Below are 27,872 nucleotides of genomic sequence, written 5' to 3'. Positions count from 1 at the left end.
AATCTTATGAATGAAACCTCATTTAGTCAGATATGCACCAAAACAAATAAACGTTTATTCCTAGTTTCCTTATGAATAATTGCCCCCCTTCTTTGTTTTTGAGTTTGGCTCCAAAAACCAAGAGATTTTTTTATTTATTTAATAGAAAGAACCAAAGAAGCCTCATGTCATTGAATTTTTTCACACATGGACTCCACCCACTCAGGGACAGTAAACAGTAAATGAATTTGCTTTGTGCACCTCGTTTGATAAGCGCGTACAATAGAAGGGCAGTGGAGTGGACCAGGCAGTGTTATGTAATCAATATCATTGGTCATTTGGAACTAAAGGGGCTGCCAAGATGCTGACTGAAGCACTGTTTACACGTTTCCTTCCCCCCTTCCTCAGGATGCCGCCACCAGAGAAGAAAGAGACGACGGAGCAAATAAAGGACTAATCTTTGTGGGCCAATGGTGCGGTTTAATCCGAGCCAGTCCAAGTTGATTGAGGATGCTTGCAAAAGCACCTAAGCCCATGACCCATGTCACAGCCCGCCAAGGTCACGGCAAAGTCGCTTATCTCTGTAAATCAAAACTGTCGGCGTGAACAATGGGGGACAATTTCAATTAAAGCGTGTTTGGGGACCACAGAAACACTGAGGAACAAACGAAACGACTTTGCGCTCAGAGTATTGCAGTTCAGAAGTCCAGGCCAGGCCAATTAAAGAATCAAGTGAGGTTTTGATTCGCAAATGTGCCACTGGAAGACAAAACCTTTAACTTTGTTTAACTGGTAATTATTTGTTTGTAACATTTTACTGTTTTATTGGAGAATGTTTATTGGATTATTGGAGTACGTTAACATTTTACTGTTTTTCTAATTCAAAATTTTTAATTTGATTTAACGGGTTACTTGCCATTTCTTTGTATTTGTATGTTAAATTTACAATCAGTTTCTGAAATAGAAATAATTTTGACAGTGTACATTTAAAATGGCAAAATTATTTCTCAAGGCCAGATTGTATTCCTTCTCATAGTGATATCAGGTTTGCCACACCACATATCTGAATGCCCACGCCAGGATGGCACCCTAATAATGCCAATGTTTCTGGCAATTTTGCAGAACATTAGCATAATGGTGGTGAGTTCTGCACCAGAAAATGTAACAATGTAGTTTAATTATAAGCTGTCACTATAACCTGCCAGATTTGTGTTTTGTGTAACTAGCAATTATTTACAACTTCCATGTTTTACTGGCAAAATGAACATTAATTTTGATATTTTGAGCCGGAAAGCATTACTTCCATTCAAATGAATGCTATTTGGCTCAGAGGTTCAAACCTTTGTTGTTTGTTCAAAGGTTTCGCCTCAGGCAGAGTGATGTGCTCCAGTCTACTGGAGGGGAACGTCAGCGTTTTCACACTTATCTTTTAATCACGTTTGCCTAAAACCTAATTGGAAAAATAATAGGGCCTCAATTTATTTAATGCAGATCTCAGCATAACTCAAGACACGCGGAGGTAACAATCTGTATTTGACCCATATCGCGGAACTGATTCAAATGAGAATGTTATGCAAATTAGAATAAAAATAGAATTGGTTCCAAATGATCAAATTGTGTATGCTAAAATACAAAAAAACATTCATTTTAAGTTTGAATAGTGCTTCAAAAAGACAAGATAATCAGATACCTGTCGTGTGACTCGCACTTAAATCTTTTGTTGGTGTTTAAAGCCACATCACCTCCTGTGTCACAAGATTTTTGTGTTGAGAATTTGCTTGATCTAAATGGTAAGTGGTTGTAATTAATTCAGATGATTTCTTTGCAATTGCCTCATGCGTGAATTATCTCAGTTTGAGTTCTGTTGAATGTCTGCCAGGAGACGAATGGAAAGAACAAATTGAAAGCTCAAAGAAACAGAATCGTTAGTGTTTGCATGCCAGCAAAGCATTGATTTCCCTCAAACATTTCAATTTGGGTTTGTTCTAAACATCTAGCTGCAAGTATTAAAATTCAAAATATAGTGAACAAGACCTGTGGGCTGCTTTTATGACCTTTTTTGGAGCTTAACAGATTGATCCCTCTCTAATATCATATTTTTTTTTTTTTTATCTTCCACAGAAAATTAACAGCATAAAGGCTTTGAACAACATGATGGTGAGTAAATAACGACAGAATTTTTATTGTTAGGTGTGGGTATACCTTTAACATTTTAAAATTCCAACTGACATTTAATAGAATGTTCAGCATTTCAAATATGTTTAATGGAAATTACATCACTGCATTATTTAAATACTTAAAGGGATAGTTCACCAAAAAATGAAAATTCTGTCATCATTTACTCACCCTCAAGTAGTTCCAAACCTGTATGAATTTCTTTGTTCTGCCGAACACAAAGGAAGATATTTTGAAGAAAGTTTGTAACCAGGCTGTTTTGGGGCACCATTGACTTCCATAGTAGAAAAAAAAAAATACTATGGAAGTCAATGGTGCCCCAGAACTGCTCTGTTTCCCACATTCTTCAGAATATCTTCCTTTGTGTTCAGCAGAACAAAGACATTCATACAGGTTTGGAACTACTTGAGGGTGAGTAAATGATGACAGAATTTTCATTTTTGGGTGAACTATCCCTTTAATTCTGATTGGTCTTTTTGGATTGGTATGTGTTCTCATGCACAGTCAACAAAACAACAAAAACAACAAAAATATATCCAGAATGTCATGATAAAAGCAAATCATTCTATGCATTTTCAAAACCTAAAACCTCAGCTTAGGTAAAACTGTATCCTTAATTCTTTTGGTGCTGGTATTTCCTTCAGGAAATGTAAAGCTACAGTAATTCCCTTTAGATAGTTGTATTATTAAACAAAGTTTCTGCATCTTGAAAAAGTTACCTATAAATATTCAAGTTCAAAGCTATTGGAACATTCATTGGTGGTAAATGTGTATTAGTCCAGTGTTTATAAATTTTGAATTATTTCAATTATTGAGCACTTTACCTTGAGTTAGTCCTTGTGACATCCGATCCTTATACTTTTAGTCAAGTTAAATCAATATACACGTCTAAGTTCTGAAAAGCACATTAAATCTCACACCCATTGAAGTCTATTAAATAATGGATTTCATCACCAACCAGCCACTTTTTTCCTTATGTTCTCTCTTTTTCTCAAATGGGCTCTTGCGATCGGAAACGCAGACTCCGCAGTGTCAAGCAAACCTCTGAACCTCAGTCGGCGGATGGGCCATGGGACGAAGGATTAAAAGACAAGAGGAACTCTCACGTAGGCTGGCACACAATGAGTCATTCGTAGCCTCGGGCAGCTGGTCGTTTGTGGTTTGGCTGATTGAAGAGGAAAGACACGAACTAACAACTGATCTGAAATCCATCAGTACTTCCAACCGCAATGAAATCTTTTCCAAAGTTTAGATGGGTCTTGATGGTGAAGTTTTCTGACCTTCACATGACAGCTGACAGCTGCATAATGCACTGTCTGGACTTAAACTAAACGTACATTTAAATCCTTAGCGGTCCCTACAGTTCATAACATGCAATTAATAATTCAGCCAAAGATTAAAATTCTGTTGTAAATTATAATCTATTTACTCTCATGTTATTCCAAACCTGTATTGTTTTACTTTTCCCTTTAACCTCAAAAGGAGATGATTAGCAGAAGAACCAAACTGCTTTTTCTGCACAACAAAAGTGAAAGGCTACTAGGGTAATATGCTAAAATGAAATAGTTTGTATGTATGGAAGCCTGTTTCCATCTCAAGATAAAAAAGAAGGTAATTGCGACTTTTTATAGTAATTTTACTTGCAATTCCTATGGAAGCTTGTTTTCGCCACAGAATTTAAAAAAAAAAGAAAAAAGATAATTGCAACGTTTTATCTCACAATTCAGATTTTTTTTTTCCTCAGAATTGCGAGATATAATTTTGCAATTGCAAATAATAAATTCAGAATTGCGGGATATAAACTTGTGAGAAAAAGAGTCAGAAATTCAGGAAAAAATGTGATTTTTCATTTCACAGTTCTAAATTTTCTCTACATTTTGACCTTAAATCTTGCACTTCGGTTTTTGGATTCCGGTAATTGGGACTTTTTATCTCCTAAACTTTTTTTCTCGCAATTGCAAGTTTTAATCTCACATTTCTGACCTTTTCTTTTCTGAGTTTATGTCTTGCAATTTTAAGTTTATATTCTGCAATTCTGACTTTTTTCTCATAATCACTAGTTTATATCTCGCAATTCTGCCTTTTTTTCTCAGAATTCAATATGAACTTAGAATTGCGAGATAATCAACTGAAAACTTGCGAGATATGGAAACAAGCTTCCATACTATACATATTTGCTAATTGTTTTGTTAATCAAAATGTAATCATTTCGTTTGAAAGTCGTCCATTCTGCCATTGCTTCAATTTGCACTTTAATTTGTTACTTTGTGGTCGATTATGAGACAATACAAGGTTATTAAATTCTCAGTCTGTGTATTTTGATAATATCAACATTTATTTACATGAAAATTGTGTGACTTTGTAGCTTATTATAAAAAGAAACAATTATATTGAATAGATACCTCCAGAAGGCCATTTACGCTGTGTGAAATCAATGTTGCAACACAATAAATGTATTGTGGTGACTAATTCCTTTGATTTGTATTTGGCTAACAGGTTTTTTCGCCAGTGGGGACAGACGTCTTAATTGGAGAGGATATGGAATTGTACAGCTGTGAAGACGATGACACGGGCCTCTTCCTCTCCGGTTTGCCTGCAGGGTTCTAGATGATTTAATTCATTTGCAAGTTGGCTGCTGCATTCATGCGGTCCTCCTGTGATGTTTCATTATGTTCTCAAACAGAAGAGCTCTTTGGTATGGAAATAACTTTTCAAATGGGAAAAAATCTCTCTCTTTCTGCCTCCAACACACACTATACATGCAAATGAAACATGAAACCTAAAAAACAGTGACATGATTTTTGTAAAATATTTGGAGAAGCTTTCAGAAGCCATGCTCAGGTGAAGACACGGGAGACTCTCTCAAGTTGCAACTGAAGAATTTTCCCAATCAAACTAATTAAAGGTATTAGCGGATCAGCAAGACACATTTGACCTGCAGTTTGAAGACAAAACTGAACACAATAAAATAAAAAAATAAAAAAATAAATATTCAAAACGTCTTAGGTTACGTATGTAACCCCAGTTCCTCGAGGGAACGAGACGCTGCGTCCAAGAACGCTAGGGGAACGCCTCCAGCGTGACCGCGCTCTGATACAAATGTAATCTGTCCAAAGGATGGGCGAGACATCACGGGCGGGTGACGTAACGGCCAGGAAGCATAAAAGCACGTGCGGTGGAACTGGCGTCAGCTTCAGGAATGAAGCAACTGCTCGTAGGGATGCCGGAAGTTTGGCTTCGAGACGCAGCGTCTCGTTCCCTCGAGGAACTGGGGTTACATACGTAACCTAAGACGTTCCTCTTCAGGAACTCGAGCTGCGTCCAAGAACGCTAGGGGAACGAGATCCTCACGCCACCAGACTGACAAATCCCTGCCTAGTGTGGATGGAGCACAGCTAGGGCGAGAGAAAAAAGGCCACAGGTGGCTAAGGTGAGTGGGGCCTGCGTCCCGAAGGCCAACTTCTGAAGAGTGAGTCTTGATCCCCAAGAGGGGAGAGCAGAGGACTCGAGGCTATGGAATAGCATCCTGATCCACCACATAGTAAACGCTCTCTGGCCGGAGGCCTCAGCCTCTGGAGGAAACATGTACTAGGTGGTGTCTACCCACTGAAAGGCCACCGAGAAGGGCGCGGTAGGCCAGTATAGCCACCACGTAAACCCTCAGGGTGGAGTGGGTTAACCCTGCGGAGGAACAGGCCAGCAGGAACTCCAGAACTGTACCAATCGGGCAGTTGACTGGGTCGAGCTGGCAGTCTCCACACCAAGAAGTGAAAAGTTCCACTTCAAGGCGTACAGTTTCCTCGTTGAGGGAGCTCTGGATTGGAGGAATGTCTCAACAACCTCGGTTGGGAGACCGGAAGCTATGGGCTGTGCCCCCTCAGGGGCCACACCTACAACTTCCAAAGCTCCGGGTGGGGGTGACAGACCCCCGCTTGTGAGAGGAGATCCCTCCTGACGGGAATCTCCCATGGAGAGCTGTCGAGGAGAGAAATCAGGTCCGAGAACCCTGCTTGGCCCGGCCAGAACGGTGCTACCAGAAGTAGACTGACCTCGTCCCAGTGCACTCTCGCCAGAACTCCCGGGAGCAGAGCGATCGGGGAAAAACTTACAGATGAAGCCTCGGCCACATCTATACCATGGCAACCAGCCCCAGTGGAGCTGGATGAATTTAGAGAGTACCAGAGGGGACATGCGCTGTGTACTTACCTGAGTAGTGAATAGGTCCACCTGAGCCTGGTCAAACACTCTCCAAATGTGCTTCTCCCCCTCGGGGTGAAGCATCCATTCCCCGGGCCTGGGCACCTGCCTCGACGGGATGTCTGCTCCCACACTGAGATGCCCAGGCATGTGAACTGCTCTCAGCGAGAGGAGTTTGTCCTGGGACCACCCAAGGATCTGGTACGCCAGCCTGTACAGGGGGCATGAACGCCGACCTCCTTGGTAGTTGATGTAAGAGACCACCGCTGTGTTGTCGGTGCTATCACACCAACACCGGCGATCTCTTAGGTCTGGGAGAAAGTGTTTGGGAAACACCGCCAGCATCTCCAGGCAGTTGATGTGCCACATGAGACGGCGAGTACTCAACAGACCGCGGGCAGGGTGAGGGACGCATCGGTCGCTAGCGTACACAGCGACACGGAGCTCCCAGCACCGGGCCCTGAGACAAGAACCAAGGATGTCTCCACATGTCTAAGGCACGTAGGTACTGCCGCGTGACCTTGATCATGCAAAGCGGGTTTCCCCCCGGGAAAACCCCTTGGTCTTGAGCCACCACTGTAGGGGTCTCATGTACAGCAGGCCAAGAGGTATCACGTTGGACGCAGCTGCAGTCAGACCCAGCAGTCTCTGAAACTGCTTGCTATTTTTTTTTTTTTTTTTTTTTTTTTTAAGACGCACACAGAGTAGCGGTTGCTGAATGACAAAAGCTGACGCCGGTTCCACCGCACGTGCTTTTATGCTTCCTGGCCGTTACATCACCTGCCCGTGACGTCTCGCCCATCCTTTGGACAGATTACATTTGTATCAGAGCGTGGTCACGCTGGAGGCGTTCCCCTAGCATTCTTGGACGCAGCTCGAGTTCCTGAAGAGGAACTTTGTGTTAAGTAAACCATACCATGCTGTTTTTCATGAGGTATTTTCTAACTGTTTTAATTTAATAAAATAATAAAAATGAAAAACAATACTGTCAGTACTGAAAAGTACCCACAAAGCATGCCAAAATGAAAAATAATTGTAATTTTTAAATATTATAAAAATATAATATTTTACAGTCCATTTCCTTTTTTTTTATTTTTTTTTTTATTCTGACAGTTTTATTTTTTATTTTTTATTCTGGCAGTGACATTTATTAATGAAAATTAAATAGTAAACCAATTGCATTAATTTATTTATTTAGCTGTTCACAATGTGAAAAGTAAAAGTAAAATTCAAGTATTTTATTTCTAATTTTGGCACATCCTTTGTGGACATATTTCAAGTAATGAAATAGTTATTGGGTTTTTGATTTCATTTCTATCTTTTGATTATTGTATTTACAGTTGGAAAGAAATGACTTATATTTATTTAATTTTTCATCACACAAAGCTATTATATAACTCCAGAAGACCTGCAATATTGCGCATGAGTCATATAAACTACTTATGGTGTCTTTTTTTTGTCAATTTTCTGAACAGCCTCCATCCCTGCTCACTTTCACCGCCAGAACATTCTGCTCCAAATCTTTTGTCTTCTACAAAAGAAAGAGAAAACATGTTTGGAACGACGTGAGGGTGAGTAAACGGCGAATTTATGAACTATTAATTTAACAAACCTTCACTTCATTTGCATAGTGCATGATGATTAGATTAAACCAAAATTGTGTGATGTCATAATGTATCCTAAAATCATCAAGATCTATAACGTTACCTATCGACACCATTTTGATCTTTAAGTATATCCGCACATGTCAAGCACTCGCTATACAATATAATCCCCGTTTGATGAACGAAGATGAAACGGGGCCGTTTATCATAACGTTTCTTTCCCAGCATGCCTCCAAATCTCACACTTTCAACAGCGTACATTACAGACAGAGCCCATCTGCTGAGGTCAAACCTAGAGTCACAGCGCAGAAAGCTGATGAGAGAATAAATTTGTCCCAGTGGGAAAAACAGAACTGCGTATGTGTGTGTGCAGACCCTGAGGTGGGAATGCAGGTATACCATACTGCCGAGAGTCAAGACGCTCAGGAGTGAACCCAGCTCCACGGCGGTCTTATTGATGCTGTTGCCACAGAAACCAGGGTCGAAGGGCTCAAGTACACACACAAAAGCACATCTGTGTTCACCTGCACACACACACGCAGTCATTGTTATTCTCAGGCACTCTCGATTGTCTGCAAAAGGGTTAGTGCTTTTAAACAAGAAGCAGGTTTTTTTGAAGAACCCATTTAGATTTGAAAAGAAGAAACCGCTGTTTGCAACAAAAACCTGAAAGAGACCTGAAATGAGGGGTCAGCTTTTTGTGCCCAGAGAATACGTTTATAGCACTTGTGGTTGTGAGATAGACGATCGCTCACCGCAGTCTAAAACAGCGGGCTGTATGTAGCGCCGGGCTGAACATGAAAGTCCTGGTGGAGAGCTCTCTAAGACTCATCCCGCCTGAAGCTAAAACCTGTCTCAGATATTCCAGCTTTGAGGCCCCCATGAGCCCCTTTTCATGTTGGTGCAGCTAAGAGCCTCATAACCCACAGAAGAAAGCGTTAAGCTTCCAGCGCGAGAGGGGCTGGGAAAGAAACACCTTATCAATCACGTCACCGCTGTACCGGCTCTGGATGTAACACGCTGTCAGGGGTTTAAAACTTTACAGGTCGTCCAGAAACTACAATCGCTGTAAGGTGCACTTGAGATGGCTGGAAGCTTGGTGATTGTTTGGTGTTATATTGGGCAGGTTTGTCTCCCAATGTCATACAGGTTCACGTGAGCGCCCACAAAGAACTCTAGAATAAAAAATGGAATAATTTTTACTGTGCCGCATTTTCATTTTTATTTAAATTCTGGCAGTCTTGCCCTGAGATTGTATTCCAGTTATATTTCTCTGAAATATTAGCAAATTGTTACACACTCCTCCTCATATGTAGTGCAAAGGGTTGTGGGTAATATTAGCATACAAAAAAAGCATACATGGGTGTGCATGAAAATCCTTGGCATACTATATTCACCATACTATGATTTGGGATGCTTTATTTCTATCCTCTCATGCATGTAGGAGGAATTAGGATGCAGCGCCGGTCCAGATATCTTTTGCTGCTTAATAATACACTAATAATGATTGTGAATGTGTTCTATTGTGTCCAGGTGCGGTCCTTTGGCCAGGTGGCGGGATGCGTATCTCATGCATATGAATGAGTCAATTTAAATGGGATGAATATTTTTACCACATCGCCCTGACGGCACGCAGCTTGGATTTATTGTAAGGGAATTCTGTCTCCCCGAAAAACAACAACCGAAAACAATGCTGGAGAAAAGATGCCAATCACAATGTCCAACAGGAGTTGTGCGAGACAGAAAGAAAGATTGGAGACGGGGTCGAGTGTATTCAGGTATGTGTTTGTGTGTGTGACCCTTGAGCTTGCAGGTCTATTCGAGTACAACCTTTCGGCACAAGGATAAAATTGGATCTTATTTGAATACGGCCACTGGGGAGCACACACCGACGTTTGCTCAGGTGTTTCATGAATGTAATTTAGTGTTTCAGAGAACATCCAACTGTGCAGAGGAGATGGCAGCCCCAGCTTAGCATGCTCGCGCCGATGAATTGGCACCATGTCTAAATGACACGGAAGTCTTGAATGATAAACAGGATGCAGGCGTTGTATCGCTGCAAAACTCTGCTGTTTGGCAGCTCAGATTTGGCAGAGCCCAATTCCAATATGTTTCTCATCTGTCTCATCTCATCTGAGCGGAGAGAGAAAAGGAGACGGGCCGGGAGAGGGAGAGACGAGGTGCAGGTGTTGAGGAATAAGATCTGAGATGAAATTCTCAAAGGTCACAACCTGTATATCAACTCCACTCGCAGATACATTGAGACACCAAGCTCAGCCTCTCACCCCGGCTGCCCTTCTCTATCCGCTGGAATCCACCGCTCAGAGCAGGCGAAATGAGAACAGGAGAGTGAAATCGAGTGTGTGTATGTGTGTGTGTGTGTGTGTGTGTGTGTGTGTGCGCAGCGTATGCTGGTCTTTTGAATCAGAAGGCAAAATCCCCTCTCTTTAGTCCAATGGAAATTAATTTTTCATTTGATGTTTACACCGTTTCCAAGTAGAAAGCGCACAGTGTATCATTTTACCTTGCACATGGGACTATCGGGCGAGCAACCAGTTCCATATTTATTTAATAAATGATATTATTAAAATATTACTTATTAAAACCAATTCACATCACTGTCTTCAAAAAAATAACTAGAAGAATACAGTGCCAAACTGCTTACCACAGGTTTTTATGTACATATTATTTATAGTCCACTTCTTTTTGGATCATTAGTCATCAAATCCTCTGTAAACACCGCAAGGGTAATGAGGGTCACGGTTATGGAGGTGTAGCTTTAATTTGGCTGAGAGCTCGTTAAAATCACTCACAGTGCATTTTGATTCAAAAGCAACCAAAAGGGGTGAAGTTGGCTTGTTTTAATCGTTTTTAAGCATTCTGACACATTTGCTGACCAGTTACAAATATGGTCAATATGAATTTTAGACCGAATTTTAAGTTTAGACGGTGATTGTGCATCATGCAGAATTAATATCAGGTTAAAATGATCAGGTTTTGATGATTGTTGAATTTATTAAGTTCAGTGCAAAATAATAATGTTCTATTAATAACTAAAAATGAAACAGAAATAAAAATTAATAAAATAATGTAGACACATAAAAAAAACTATTAAAATGTAAAAACATAAAAAAACAATATTAGTGAAACTTTTACATTAACAATGGAAAACATAATACTTAAAATATTAATAAAAAGTATAAAAGATGAAAACAGACTATTTTATTCCATAAAAATGTATTTTACGTAATTAGTCAGAAAGATTGATGCAATTATTTATGATTGTATTGACATTTAAATGTCTTTGAACTGCAATTCAGTAAATTTCTCTCCCTGTCTTCTCAGTGTTTTCAGCTCTTTTCTTTTCCTGTGGGCAATTCAATTCAACTTCCAACTTATTGTGATCACAGCCACATCTCATATTCAGAATGTTCCTCAAGCCTGCTATGTGCAAAGACTGGCAAAACAAATAGCATCTCTGTGCCTCTGCTTTGTGCGTACATGCTAAGAGTTCATGTCAACATCAATACTACATACATATATCATGAGCTGACATTTACACAGCATACGTGAGTGGGCAGAATCAGCAGTGTTTCATGGCTGGGGGAAATATGAGGTGTCGGACTGCTTTGTACTGCTTATTATGACCTTTTGGAGGCCGGGTTCAGTCTTCTATTGCTCCAGACGACAGGTTTAGACCTGACCTTTAACCAACCGCTGCCTCCCCATCACAAATATCGGCTGGAGCATCATCTATTTGTTGTCCACTGGTCTTTATGATGTGCCATTATCTTCTTGTAAAGAACGTCCCAATACTTCTAAGTAGTTTACATTTATGCAGTTGGCAGACGGTTTGATCCAAAGCAACATAAATTGCATTCACGCTATAGTATACATTTCTATTAAAGGGGTCATGACATTGCTAAAAAGAACATTATTTTGTGTATTTGGTGTAATGCAATGTGTTTATGTGGTTTAAGGTTCAAAAAACACATTATTTTCCACATACTGTACATTATTGTTGCTCCTCTATGCCCCGCCTTTCTGAAACGCGCCGATTTTTACAAAGCTCATCGTTCTGAGAAGCGAGGCGTGCTCTGATTGGCCAGCTATCCAGTGCGTTGTGATTGGCCAAATACCTCAAGCGTGAGACAGAAATGTTACGCTCCTTACCACATTGTGATGGCATGATGAGACAAAAACAATAAAACCCATTACAAATGAGGCATTTGTTGCATCCAGTGGGGACAATTACTGATTATAATGACTTCTACTGTCTGCCATGCAACGCGACACATAAACATTACCATGTCTGCATTTGTGATCGGAGAAACGACAAACTACAAGCACTAACGTTACTCTACACAGCTAAAAACTCGCGTTTGAATAGTCAGTGGCAAATTCTTTAAATATGAAAACATACTTACAGGCTGTGAGTCAGAAGCGCCAGACTGTCCTTGCAAAGTTGGAATTGCCCCACTTTATAGAAACAGTCTTTGTGCACAGCTGGCAGGCTACTCCCAGGTTCAGGAAATAGTCCTCCGGAAAAACGCGATGCACACACTCGAATATTTGGGTTGAACTGTTCTGGAACAGTGTTGTAAATACAACTTAACCACTGATTTCTAGTTGTGCCCTCTTTTGGAAGCCCAACCAAAGTAGTTTCGCTTTCACAACGAAACACAGCGTCTTCAGGACATGGCGCCAGCGGCAGCAACAATACTACAGCGAGAATAAAAGTCCCGCCCTCTTTCTTTGCGTAAACATTTGGGCTTTGTTTTGCAAATCTCCCCACACCGTGACGTAGACATGTGGGGGCGTGTTTGAATGAGCCATTTTAGGAGGGCGTGGTTGAGTCTTAACTTTTATAAAGAACATCTCTTTGGTTTTGAGAATTTAGTCTTTGCAACTTCAGGGATCTTATATATGCACAAACAGCTTGTAACTGTTAATAAAATGTTAATAATAGGCATGCTAATGAGCAGCTAGTTAATAGTGAGAATGGGTCCGTATACTAAAGTTTGACCATTCCATTAACATATTTTGTAGTATCTGCCCTATTACATTATATTGTTGGTCTTCCAGATTTAAAAATTTATAAATTTAAATTGCATATTTGTATTATATAGTTTTTAACAAGTTTAATATTTTAAAATCACAATGACCACACAGGTTTATTTTTTCCCATAAAATCAAATAGTTAATAAAAAACAATTACATGTTTTACTTAATTCAGAAATCTGACCAGTTTCTTACCTGTTTCATTAGTTTATGTTAAGACTGTATAATGCAGATGGAAGGGAATTTTATATGCAATATTCATATATATGAGTTTTTTTTTGTTTTGTTTTTTTGATTGAAAAGAAATGTAAAACCTACCAAAACAGCATTTTGTTTTGTTTAATTGTTTACAAAAAAAAAATTACAATTATTCGACTTTTATTTTGCAGTGTGTGTTTTTATTATAGTCTTTTACTTTATTTGACTGCTGGTTATGACTGTTACCATTCATCTCCATGGCATGTTGCTTGGCTGGTGCCAAACCTTTTAGAAGCAAAATTGTTTAGAAATATCAATCTGCCATTCTGAGTTTGCTTGGGACCTTTTTGAGCAAATTGCATATAAATATATTAAAAGTCAATTTAATGCTTTTAACATCCCCATACAAAAATCAACTGGGCACAGGTGAAACATCTTAACTATGATGAAATATTAGCAGTAAATATACTGTTTCCAAAACATTCAATTTTGAATATCATCAGTAGAAAGATGCTTTTTAGACCAGATGGTGTGGTTCTGCATCAGCGGGGCTAAACAGGGCTTTGACCCCTTGGTTATGTCCTTGTTTCATTATCCTCCCTATTTGCATCCAGGGATTGTTGTTTTGTTCATTTATTAGTATGTTTATAATTCTATATTGACTATAAGTACTATAAATATTTCAACAGCAGGATGCTAAATTGTTGTCACATGACGCCCAACTTTATGTTATATTCAATAAGTTGCATCCAGTTATAAGAAATGAAAACAGGTTTGCATTGTTAATCCAAAAATGTCTTCAATTTTAAGAGCTAATGTCAAATTAAATGAGTTATACACATTGCATTGTGGGTAATTAATAAACAGAAAATGGAACACAAACTGCTTAAATCATATTTAAAAGCAGGCTGGCCAATATGGTCAATATGTGATGAAGTTTGTTGACCAGAATCTTGCAGCATAAGCTGTTGAAGGAGCCAGGTGGAGCAAAGCAGCACACCAGTGTCCTGAACACAACATATGCTGATCTTCTCAGCAGGGACAACCTCAGAATTAGCTTGATTATACACGACTACACCTGCAGAATAGAGAACAGCGCTGTTATGGATCTCAGAAGTCCTTTAACAAAACTTGTGTTGTGCTTTCTGGTGGCACTGGGGTTTATTTTATTTTCACTCACACACACACAATCACACATAATGGGAAAGAGACTCATGCTTACTCTGAGACACTGACCTTGACAAAGAAAAAGAGCTCACTTCAGCAGTTTTATTTTCCTTCTCTCCCCGAGTCTCTCATGATCATCTCCACACCTCTGCTCTCTTTCTCTCCCTCCACATCTGTCTGTTGTTTTCCTCATCCTCCTGATGCACAAGCACAAAAACTCTGCTGTGCCCGGGTGTATTTACTCTCTGCACTGCATTTTGCATCGCTGTGTAAATATGTGATGTGCCTTTACACCACTGCAGTATGAAACACCATGTTTAGCCTGTTTCCATGAGCATCCAAAAATGAAAAATGATGAACACAAACAATAAGAATTAAAGAATTAAAGAACCTTAAAGCATGATTGAAGTAGTCAATAGAACTTGTGCATTATATTTCCTTTAAAGCCCTTTAAAGTCTTTTAAGCTTTATGTAATTAAAATACCACGTTAAGACATTATTCACTGAAAATCTGCCCTTAAATCAAAATTTGACATCAAACATCAGGTTTGACATCTATGATGTCATATAAGACATGTTTTATTATATTAAAATTGTCATTTTATTTTAGTATTACAATTACATGTTATCTTGCCATTGTAGTATGTCATATTTTAAGGCATATTTTAATTTATTACCATTTTTACCACAATATTTTATTATATTTAAATTTCATTGTCTTATTTTAGTATATTAAAATTACATTTTATTTTGCCATTCTTTGTTGTCATATTTTAAGGCATATTTTATTTCAAAATGACTTTGTCATATTTTTAAAGCAATATTTTATTATATTTACATTATATTATTTCAGTAGATTACAATAAAATTTGATGATGTCATATTTTAAGGCATATTTTATTTTTATTACAGTTATTATTTATTTTTTATTATTTTATTATAGCCTATTACCATTATATGTTATTTTACCTTTCTTTCTTTTAGCATTTTAAGACATATTTTATTTGATTAAAACGATATATTTAATGGTATTATATTACATGTATATTTTATTAACTTACAGTTCAAGGCCAGGATGACTTCCGTATACTTAAATAGTGCACAATTTGTGCAGACGAATTTATTGTAGGCTACTTTTATTGTGTTGTTTTGGAGCTTGACAACATTGCTCACTGTAACATTGTAGCCTATGATATATTATGTCATCTGGAAAAGAGCTTCTAAAATCCATCAAAAGGTACAGCATCCGGCTTCGAAACAACATGAGGGTGAATTCATTCTAACATAAGTTTTCTGTGAGAACTCTTCTTTCAAACTCTCGAAGAAGCTCAAGACTTGCGCGAACGCAAACACATGCAAATTAAACAAAAACGCCCTCGTCACCTGCATATTTAACTCAGTCACCACTTTAATGAACCCAAAAGCGCTTCCGGGAGACCAATTTAATATTTCACTTCCTAAAAAGACTAAAACGAACAACAAATACCATGCGCCGCCGTGAGCGCTTTTAGAGAACGCGGCCAAGGGTTCGCCGACAGTCGAATATGAACGATGGAAAGGTTTAGTGTGTTGTAATTAAGAGCTGGCTAGGTAGTGACTTGCAGAGCTGAGATAAGAGGGTTTCTGGAGCGCACAGGGTGTAATTAAGTCTATTTGCTGCTGCAGTGCTGAAAGCCTCCAGCCTGTAAATACAACGCATTACACTCTCAACTTCCCCTCTGCTACTAGAAAGCGGAACCAACGCCACCAACCTGAAGGTTTGGAATACGCGACGGAATGTTTGGATTTCATACTATGGAAATATCTTGGAGTATGAGGCTACTAAGTAAATATCAGTCCACATTCGGTAATCAAGTATCATAATGTATAGTGTATGCATATCGAAATAGCCAATTCTGCCATCCTTGTACCATAGAATTTCATACGAATGTAAATGTTTAGGCTGTAACTACATTATTTTGAGATAAATGTTGTAGATTCATATTAAATAAGTAAGGAAATCTACTTTGATTACAAACCTCATAGAAAGCCTACTGTGGTGGTACCATGGAATGTTGAGTTGAGGGCATATTTTTCTAAAATATACAGTACTGTAGTGTATTTAATTTATTTATATTTGATCTAATCATGGTAAATAACTATCATCAAATATTTGTGAAATCTGAGGCCAAGTGATGCAGCATTGATTCATTTCTACTTTATCCTGAAATACAACTCTGAAGCACCTGAAACGCAGGAGCCGTTGTGATTGTCAGGCAGACCTTTAATGAAAATGATCGGTATTCACATAAACACAAACACACAAATCACCAGTCAAGGCAGGCAGCCTTTAAACTCATGCCAATTTGCCTCTTACACACCAGAGATTTATTGAATCTGCAAGACTGAAAAAAAAAAAAAAAAACACCCAGGAAGAAAAGACCCAGCAGGGGTTAAAATCAATCCGCAGATTAGAGTGAGCCGTAAACAGAAAGTGCGAGTGGGAAAAAAGTTTTCCTCAACTAAGTTTAACTCCATATAATATCACTGGAAAGTCTCCAGCTCTCAGCAAAGGCCTTTAACTCGCCGGTGACTCGGCATCTTATATCTGTAGCGACGATAAATTAGCTCTCATTCAGCATTTCACCCCAGCAGCTCTAATTCATTAGTCTACTTTCTTGTTCCACATCAATACCCACAGTTCATTATCTTCCTCTGGCTGGTCTACATTAAGCAATAGCACGCTAAGGACCCCGAGTGTGGGATGGAGGAAATTGATGCTACACACATACAGCTCTAAACGGAACAACCCGTACCTGTGTCGAACACGTCGAGGAATTAACCGTTGTGCTTCGGAAATAAAAGATTCCCTGGAATCAAATCAGTCCGGGGGGGGGGGGAGGACTTGATCGCATCGTAATTTTATCCAAATGCAGAAAATATGATTCGAAATAATAACTCAGAGACTCAGGCGCATGAATTGCTTATGCACAGATTACAAAAGATGAAAATCTGTCATCCGGCCCTGCATTATCATATAAATAACCAAGAAGACACAAGCGAATATGATCAATAAAGAGAGCATGTTCTGGAGGAAAGAAAGACTTAAACGCAGGGAGAATTGCATATTGATTCTCAGTAATCATTTACAATCATATTAAATCTTCACGGAAGCAACAGGACGACTGTTAGGGCATTTGCACAGAAATTGTCTATTTGCATACGTCAAAACCATTTCTCAGATAGATCTGGACTGCAAGCGGCCCCTTGTTTCAGTTGCATCAGCGGATGCATTCAATCATCCTGAAAGGGTGTTTTAACTAGGTGATTGGATGGCCTTCCCAGGTTGTAGCGCAGGTCTGCGGAGCATGTTTACAGGGGCTGGATCCTCCTCCTCGACAGACCCTCATAAAAACCATAATCCTTTATACTGACAGGGCATTTTGCTGCAGGCCTGACAAATATCTCCCCAATCCATAAAATGCCTGTGTAGGTTTTTCCAGCTGGTACAACAGAAGAGGTCTGTAAACCTGCAGTGCTCTGGATGCAGCATTTGAACCCTTATCTCGGTGCATTGATATTTTGATGCCATGTAATCTCAGCAGGGCGCGTGTGAATATTCTATTATTTCTTTGTTGGATGCTGTTAGGCTGACGATTTATTGCGATATGTATTATGTACGAAATGGTTTGACCTGCAGAAGCAATCTGAGCAAACCCCGGTACAGAAAAGTGACGGGCGGATCGATGTTTTATCGTAAACGGCAGAAAATCCCACTGAGTAGACGCGTGGAACGCTGGGTGTTTTTGGAGCTAAATCGCATCTCCTGCGGAGAGTATTAATCAGTCTGTTTACCGGCATCGTTCATGCAGTTGATTGGGAGACAATGGGATGCAGCTCAATTTACACCTAATTACAGTTTTAATGTGTGTTATTAAATACATTGCCATGTCCCAATTAGTAGAAGCTGGGCTCATACATCACACTAATTGATATCTAGCCTGTGCTGCAATAGTGGCTGTATTGCAGGAGAATTCCCAGAGTAGCCCACATGGCCGCTCAGTGAACGTGTGAACCGAATTATTGTCATGGTTTTATGTGTAGCACCGAAGCAAGGGGCCGCAGAGCAAAAATAATGACTTTTCTTCTTCAAACCAACACAAATATGGACAACTGTTTTCTAGCTTTAGGAAATGATGCTATATGGGGAAATACATGTGTCAATATCTTGTATTTTGCTTATGTAAAACACTGTACAAGAATGTTGTTGTAATTTGCATTATTATTGCAAAACAGTAACAACATGTAAAAACTGCAGTTTACTAAAAGTTTAAAATGCTAAAAGTTTAAAATGTACCACGCAGGATTTAAATAAAAAGTGAGAAACACAACTAATAGAAAATAATCACGTGTGGCTTCTGGGAGTAAATTAATATAAATTCGGATACATTATTTGTGGTTTTTATTTACAAAATAATTTTTGAAATATTTAAAATATCTTTTTAAAGACATTTAAAAATAATATATAATATAATAATATGTAGATTTACATAATAATATGTAAATTTCAGGCAATTCATAATTTTTAAACATACAATAATTTACAATAAAATTACATATACATGTACAGTCTTTTATAAAACTAAAGTATGTTTTCACAGGAAAGATAACTTGTAGCTAATGTACAGGTGCATCTCAACAAATTAGAATGTCATGGAAAAGTTCGTTTATTTCAGTAATTCAACTCAAATTGTGAAACTCGTGTATTAAATAAATTCAATGCACACAGACTGAAGTAGTTTAAGTCTTTGGTTCTTTTAATTGTGATGATTTTGGCTCACATTTAACAAAAACCCACCAATTCACTTTCTCAACAAATTAGAATATGGTGACATGCCAATCAGCTAATCAACTCAAAACACCTGCAAAGGTTTCCTGAGCCTTCAAAATGGTCTCTCAGTTTGGTTCACTAGGCTACACAATCATGGGGAAGACTGCTGATCTGACAGTTGTACAGAAGACAATCATTGACACCCTTCACAAACATTCATTGCCAAAGAAGCTGGCTGTTCACAGAGTGCTGTATCCAAGCATGTTAACAGAAAGTTGAGTGGAAGGAAAAAGTGTGGAAGAAAAAGTTGCACAACCAACCGAGAGAACCGCAGCCTTATGAGGATTGTCAAGCAAAATCTATTCAAGAATTTGGGTGAACTTCACAAGGAATGGACTGAGGCTGGGGTCAAGGCATCAAGAGCCACCACACACAGACGTGTCAAGGAATTTGGCTACAGTTGTCGTATTCCTCTTGTTAAGCCACTCCTGAACCACAGACAACCTCAGAGGCGTCTTACCTGGGCTAAGGAGAAGAAGAACTGGACTGTTGCCCAGTGGTCCAAAGTCCTCTTTTCAGATGAGAGCAAGTTTTGTATTTCATTTGGAAACCAAGGTCCTAGAGTCTGGAGGAAGGGTGGAGAAGCTCATAGCCCAAGTTGCTTGAAGTCCAGTGTTAAGTTTCCACAGTCTGTGATGATTTGGGGTGCAATGTCATCTGCTGGTGATGGTCCGTTGTGTTTTTTGAAAACCAAAGTCACTGCACCCGTTTACCAAGAAATTTTGGAGCACTTCATGCTTCCCTTCTGCTGACCAGCTTTTTAAAGATGCTGATTGCATTTTCCAGCAGGATTTGGCACCTGCCCACACTGCCAAAAGCACCAAAAGTTGGTTAAATGACCATGGTGTTGGTGTGCTTGACTGGCCAGCAAACTCACCAGACCTGAACCCCAGAGAGAATCTATGGGGTATTGTCAGGAGGAAAATGAGAAACAAGAGACCAAAAAACGCAGATGAGCTGAAGGCCACTGTCAAAGAAACCTGGGCTTCCGTACCACCTCAGCAGTGCCACAAACTGATCACCTCCATGCCACGCCGAATTGAGGCAGTTATTAAAGCAAAAGGAGCCCCTACCAAGTATTGAGTACATATACAGTAAATGAACATACTTTCCAGAAGGCCAACAATTCACTAAAAATGAAGTATTCTAATTTGTTGAGATAGTGAATTGGTGGGTTTTTGCTAAATGTGAGCCAAAATCATCACAATTAAAAGAACCAAAGACTTAAACTACTTAAGTCTTTTTTTTTTGTATGCATTGAATTTATTTAATACACGAGTTTCACAATTTGAGTTGAATTACTGAAATAAATGAACTTTTCCACGACATTGTAATTTATTGAAATGCACCTGTACTTGTAGATAATTCTCTTTTATCTTGCACTTGCTTTTTTTCACCTTCATAGTATGCTGGCTTTTTTAAATTTTTTTTTGCATATTTATATTATATTTAACAAACTATTAACAAGTTTTACTTCCGGTTTGAATCTTTTGAACCTTTTTGAATCTCGCTTCCATCACCTGCACATCTTTTATGCACAATTGTTACAAAACAATTATTTTTAAATGCTATAAAAATGATACAAATGTATTAATAAACATTCAGCGGTGACACCTTTGACACATAATGATGACAATAACATTGTATGGACAAATTATATTTGTCCATTGAATGATCTATTTTTAATTCAGTTTGAGATTGTTCAATGACTTTTCCTATAAACACAATTTGTCACATTATGTAATATTAAATCTGGGCCTATTTATTGATTTTTTTTTCCTGAAACATATAACATGCATTTAACAAGCCAGCTTGTTAAAATTCCCCACGTCTGATGTGTTAATTTTTTTCTTACATTGTCACCCGCTGTTGATGTGTTAGATATTTGTTAAGGTCCCCACAGAGTCTTGATAATAGGCTCATAAATTAGCACTAACAGCCTCCATCTTCAGCCATTATGATGTCATATGACTGTGAGGGAAAAGGAGGTAAGAGAGGCCAGACTCTCTATCACCAAAGATAACACAACACGGCTGACGGACAGCTGCGAATAAAGTGCCAGTGCCACTCTAAGACCACTTCGCCCACTGTGATTGTGTTCTCTGTTCATCACGGCAGAAGAAGATAGAGAGGGAACCAATCAATAGCCATTTCACATCTGCACCCTTGATGTGATCTTAATCAAAGGGCAGAACCTCTCTTTCACCTGTCGTTCCTTCACTGACATCAGACCATCCTCTCACGCGGTCTGCTCGTCTGTTGCCATGGTTGTGAGTGCTCTTGCGGTTGCTGGTGCGAAAATACAAACACGTTTTATTACACAGACTAAAAACACAATCAATAATGTTAACTGCTAATGTCTTTTCATGTTTATGCACCGTAGGGCTTGAAAGGGGTAAATACCAGCAAATAATATGGCAGATTGTCCAGGTTGAATCTCACATGTGTTTTTGCATGTTCAAATATGCTGCATTCTTGATACATGCAAGAACCAACAAAGCAAACAAGTCATTCTAACTCTAAATCCTGATGGGATGTGCCTCGTTTGAGCTCATATACAGTAAGAATATAGAGGTATAAAATAAATGAGAATAGCTGCTCAGAACATTTGGTCTTGGAAGAATTTCATGTGCATATTAAAATCTTGACTGAAGGTATATTTGCGCATCTGAATGCAGATCAAGAAATTGCTAGAACCCTAGAGGAGACGTGAGATTTACATATGAGTCTGTTTCTCAATAAACATCTGAGGAGCAACCTCAGCAAATGACTAATTTAATTACAACCACCGAGATATTAAACAGATCTTATTTGTGAGTTTTCCTTCCCTCCTAGATAGACAAATGGACGAATAGATAGATAGATAGGTAACAATAGACAAACAAAAAGAGACAAAGATAGACAAACAAAAAGATCTCTCTCTCTCTATATATATATATAACAATAGATATACAGACAGACTGACAGATAGACAGAACAAACTAAATGAAAAAAGGTTAGATAGAATAGACAAACAAATTAACTAATATATGATAGACAGATAGATAGATAGATAGATAATACACCAATGGCAGAGAGAATCTGTAGTTATTGTAAGTTAACATCAAATATTTCTGTGACAGAAGATGAGAAGCATTTTTTGTATGATTGCTCCTTGTATGAGGATTTGCGTAAGAAATACTTCGGGGATCTTGTTCTTGTTGGTGATGTTTGTATTGATGTGTCAAGTGTTTGTGATTTCGGGGTATGCATGGAGATTGGCATTGTATAGACAAACAAATGAACTAATATATGATAGATAGATAAATAGATAGATAGATAGATAGATAGATAGATAGATAGATAGATAGATAGATAGATAGATAGATAGATAGATAGATAGTTTGTGCATGCATCAGTCTGTTTTTTTTTTTTTTTTTTTTTTTAGTGTGGCATGATGACCAATCATAGAGCTTGATTTTAATTGACCCTTAATAAATTTTGTAATCAGCATCGTGACATAAAAGCGTGCAGTGGAGAGGCTGCCCTCGACCCGACCCCAACGCATCCGGAACTTAATCAAACGTATATTAGCACACACAGGCTCTCCAAAATCAACAGCGGAGGCTTCTCCTTTGATTCCCTAACATCGTTAGATGGGAGACAGAATAAGCTGTCGACTCATGTAGGGAGAGGCAGTTCTGCGGCCTTGCCAGCGAGTCAATCCAGGCTCTTCAAAGAACTGCATTAGCTTTGAGCTTCTCCACAGCACAATGAAAGCAATTCAGGAACGCTGGTGTTAAAGGAAACCAGCTCACCTGGGACCGAGCACACGGGAGTCCGCCGTCCCCATTTCCCCGGCTAATAGCTTTTGGTATTGGAAGTTAATTCTGTGTTGGAATTAAATTATAAAGCATGTCAAAACAAATTAACGTCCAGCGGCGAGCAGGTGCTTTTGTTGACAGGCTGAGGGAATTTGTAATCTAGTGTAGAAGCCCTCAAATGCATTAGTATTGTGGTCCTGTGAATGACGCTAATACTCCGGGTTTGTCCTCTTCCTGTCCTCTGTGTGTATGCGTGGATGCGGTTCTCTGACCTGAAGCACAGACAAACACACAAGGACCATTACTCAGGATCCACGCTGGTCTAAATGCATTTATGCTGCTGTTTGATACAGTAAATATATACAGTAATTTACTATTGCATATTTTTAATCATAATATCTAATGTTTCTATATTAATTAAAAATAATAAATAAATAAATAAATATATATATCAATATATTATTTGTGCAATTTTATTTTCTGTGTAGAAGCAGTCTGTGTAAATGATAAATATGGCATTTTTACTCATACCCACTCTTGCGTAGTCAGACTTCTGATGTGCAGAATAAAGTCTGGTCCTCACTGCAGTTTATTCTCGGTTTAGTCTTCCTCTGCTGAAAGACTGGCATAACAGCTTGCAGCTATTGATTAAGCCTGTGGGACAGCAAGAACAGATTAAGGCTTAAGGTTTTCCATTCAATGAGCCAGACCTTCCAATGGCTCCTGTCTAATATAGATTTATTATTCGCAATAAGAGATGAGCTGGTGCTTCCTCTCCTGATGAAAAATAATTCAGCTATTTAAAGGAACAGTTCACCCAAAAAGAAAGTCGTCATTATTTACTTACTTAGTGGCACATAAAAGTAAAATAAAGATTTATTTTTATACAGCTGTTTTCATGCAATGACAGTTTATAGGCCCTGAAAGGACAACAACAACAACAACAAAAACACACCAATAAACTATTTCATATAACTTGGGAACTACGTTGTGTGATGGATGGATGGATGGAAAGAACGACAGACAGACTGACAGACAGACAGTTAGAACAATAGATATGGATAGACAGATAGACAGACAGACAGACAGTCAGAACGATAGATAGATAGATAGATGGATAGATAGATAGATAGATAGATAGATAGATAGATAGATAGATAGATAGATAGATAGACAGACAGACAGACAGTTAGAACGATAGATAGATAGATAGATAGATAGATAGATAGATAGATAGATAGATAGATAGATAGATAGATAGATAGATAGATAGTTACCAATAGATATGGATAGACAGACAGACAGACAGATAGACAGACAGACAGTTAGAATGATAGAATGATAGACAGACAGACAGACAGACAGACAGACAGACAGATAGATAGATAGATAGATAGATAGATAGATAGATAGATAGATAGATAGATAGATAGATAGATAGATAGATAGATAGATAGATAGATAGATAGATAGATAGATATGCAGGCAGGCAGGCAGGCAGGCAGGCAGGCAGGCAGACAGACAGACAGACAGACAGACAGACAGACAGATAGATAGATAGATAATGAAATGAGAGAAAGAAAGTCAGAGGGTTTGAGGGTGTGGGTGAGAAAGTACTAGACTGAAAGTACTCTTACTTAGTGGCACATAAAAGTAAAATAAAGATTTTTTATACAGCTGTTTTCATGCAATGACAGTTTATAGGCCCTGAAAGGACAACAACAACAACAACAAAAACACACCAATAAACTATTTCATATAACTTGGGAACTACGTTGTGTAATGGATGGATGGATGGAAAGAACGACAGACAGACTGACAGACAGACAGTTAGAACAATAGATATGGATAGACAGATAGACAGACAGACAGACAGACAGACAGTTAGAACGATAGATAGATAGATAGATAGATAGATAGATAGATAGATAGATAGATAGATAGATAGATAGATAGATAGATAGATAGATAGATAGATAGATAGATAGATAGACAGACAGTTAGCAATAGATATGGATAGACAGGCAGGCAGGCAGGCAGGCAGGCAGGCAGATAGATAGATAGATAGATAGATAGATAGATAGACAGACAGACAGACAGACAGACAGACAGACAGACAGACAGACAGACAGACAGACAGATAGATAGATAGATAGATAGATAGATAGATAGATAGATAGATAGATAGATAGATAGATAGATAGATAGATAGATAGTTAGCAATAGATATGGATAGACAGACAAATAGACAGGCAGGCAGGCAGGCAGGCAGGCAGGCAGGCAGGCAGATAGATAGATAGATAGATAGATAGATGATAGATAGATAGATAGATAGATAGATAGATAGATAGACAGACAGACAGACAGACAGACAGACAGACAGACAGACAGACAGACAGACAGATAGATAGATAGATAGATAGATAGATAGATAGATAGACAGACAGATAGACAGACAGACAGACAGTTAGAATGATAGAATGATAGACAGACAGACAGACAGATAGACATATAGATAGATAGACATATAGATAGATAGATAGATAGATAGATAGATAGATAGATAGATAGATAGATAGATAGATAGATAGATAGATAGATAGATAGATAGATAGATAATGAAATGAGAGAAAGAAAGTCAGAGGGTTTGAGGGTGTGGGTGAGAAAGTACTAGACTGTTTTTAAAGGAAGTATCCAAACTCTTGAAGGAGCCAGAGGGCTAAAGATGCTCTCTCTCGCTCATTACTCACCAATAATCTACTCTGGCTCCCTGATGAAGGTCACAGCGAGTCCTCTCCTCCGTATCATATCCTCCGTGTCGGAGTCTGCAGCTCCACATGCATACTAAACACAGTCTCACTTAAAGAGGGGGTATGGAGGGGGGGCTGGGGTCATGAGGTCAACATTTGCTCTTTAATTATGCCAACAAAAAAGGCTGATGGTGGAAGGTAAATATAGTCTAATGAAGCTTGGCAGACAGGAAGTAACTATCAGCCTGATGGAATCCACTCTTTGTGGCTCATCACTGTTGGATGAATTTAAGAGGACTAATGAGGATGTTTAGGGGAGAAAATAATCAGGGAAGGTTTGGAATGAACTGATAGCAAAGTGAGTAAGGATACTTTTTCTTTTGTACTAGTTTCTCCTTCAACTTACCTATTTGTCCAAAAAGGGAAATCAATAATTTGTGGATATATACATGTATTTACAGTAGCATCCAAAAATCTGAGAGTGAAATGCTGCTATTCTTTTTTTTCAATTTAATATGGTTTATTTTTTCATAAAAATAAAGTTCAACTTAAATAATATGGATTTCAACTGATTTGAGAATTAGTTTTGAACATGATTTGACAGTATTTCAAAGCACACCTAATACTTCATTGGGAAAAAAAAAAAAATCTAATATTATGTAAAAAGCTGTGCAATAAAAAATAAAGTCAATTAAATTTCAATTTAAAAATAATGGATATGCACATATACATACATTTTTATAATTTTAAATCATGTTTTAAAAAAAATTCCAGGTTTAAATTAGATTGTAAATCCCAAATTTTCAGTGCAGTCTCAGATTTTTTAACCCAGCTGAATATAAAGCCAGAATACATTTGCCTTCTCACTCTGAGCTGTGAATCTATACAGCATGTCATGGCACATCTCAGGGGTCAGAGTTCAAATATGCAGCAAGAGACACAAATGCATTTACATACATGTTATCATTCAGCTAACATTCAGTCGAACTCTGTACAAGGCAAGATATTTTTTTAAAGGGATAATTCAACCAAAAATAACTATTCTGAATATATAACTCACCCTCACATTAACCTGTATTTTTTCTTATATATTTTACAAAAATTTTTCACCCAAAAAAATGAAAATTTGCTAAAAATTTACTCACCCTCAGGCCATCCAAGACGTAGATGAGTTTCTTCATCAGAACAGATTTGGAGAAATTCAGCATTACATCACTTGTTCACCAATGGATCCTCTGCAGTGAATGGGTGCCGTCAGAATGAGAGTCCAAGCAGCCGATAAAAAGATCACAAGTAATCCACACCACTCCAGCCCATCAGTTAACATCTTGTGAAGTGAAAATGTGCATGTTTGTAAGAAACAAATCCATCATTAAGACATTTTTAATTTTAAACTGCCACTTCTGGAGAGTCCATTATCCATAATATTGCTTTCTCCAGTCTTCCATCTTAAACATAAAGAAGGATCAATATAAACAATTGTTACATCAAGAAATAGTTATATGGCCAAAATGTAGGCTGTTAGGAATTGCAATATAGCAACTTAGTGTAAATTGTCTAAATTGTCTCATTCATATATTTTTATTTCTCCCAAGAAAATGTTGAGAAAAAAAAATAGCAAAGGTGATCTACATAGTATAGCTAAAATCTCTTGAGCTATGCAAAAGCAACCTTTGAGCAACTTACCTCTGAGTTGAAAGAGCACCAACGGTAGAGGACAGAAGTCAGAAGAATGCAGTGAAATTGTAAAGGTGTGACAGTCTCTCACCTGCTTCTTTTTTATTTTCTTTCAACCACAGCCGCACTGCGAGTGGGATTTATCGAGCCTCTGCATGGATCAAAATTCTCGTGAGAGAGAGGAGCCATTACGGTGACAGTGTGTGAGGTGCTTTTGACTGATCCATTAAGGTTTGAACTCACACCATGATGTGAGTTTTAATGAGACCGGTTCCATGTCAGGGTCTGGGCCTCCCAGCAAAAGCACCTAGGCGGGAATAAAAAAGGAAAGACAAAGCGTTAGAGGCAGAGAAGTTCACCTACGAGATGCAAATTCAACCGGTACGTCTGA

The 27,872-nt window shown here is 38.4% G+C and overlaps 1 long non-coding RNA gene across 3 annotated transcripts in view; it reads right to left on the bottom strand.

The window, feature by feature from the left end:
• Positions 1 to 20,588: 20,588 nt before the first annotated feature.
• The window catches only part of LOC131554163 (uncharacterized), a 32,481-nt gene continuing 25,197 nt past the window's right edge, over positions 20,589 to 27,872 (bottom strand). For 2 of the 3 annotated variants that reach the window (XR_009274348.1, XR_009274349.1), the window contains exons 2-6: positions 27,491 to 27,788; positions 26,950 to 27,131; positions 25,805 to 25,898; positions 23,586 to 23,708; positions 20,589 to 23,326 (exon numbers count right to left, since the gene is read on the bottom strand). This is a non-coding gene — a long non-coding RNA (uncharacterized LOC131554163). The remainder of the gene's footprint in view (positions 23,327 to 23,585; positions 23,709 to 25,804; positions 25,899 to 26,949; positions 27,132 to 27,490; positions 27,789 to 27,872) is intronic. The other variant, XR_009274350.1, reaches the window with a different exon arrangement.

This window comes from Onychostoma macrolepis, chromosome 15 (assembly GCF_012432095.1).
Source record: "Onychostoma macrolepis isolate SWU-2019 chromosome 15, ASM1243209v1, whole genome shotgun sequence".
Taxonomy (NCBI): domain Eukaryota; kingdom Metazoa; phylum Chordata; class Actinopteri; order Cypriniformes; family Cyprinidae; genus Onychostoma; species Onychostoma macrolepis.
This window is presented reverse-complemented; position numbering and strand designations above follow the sequence as displayed.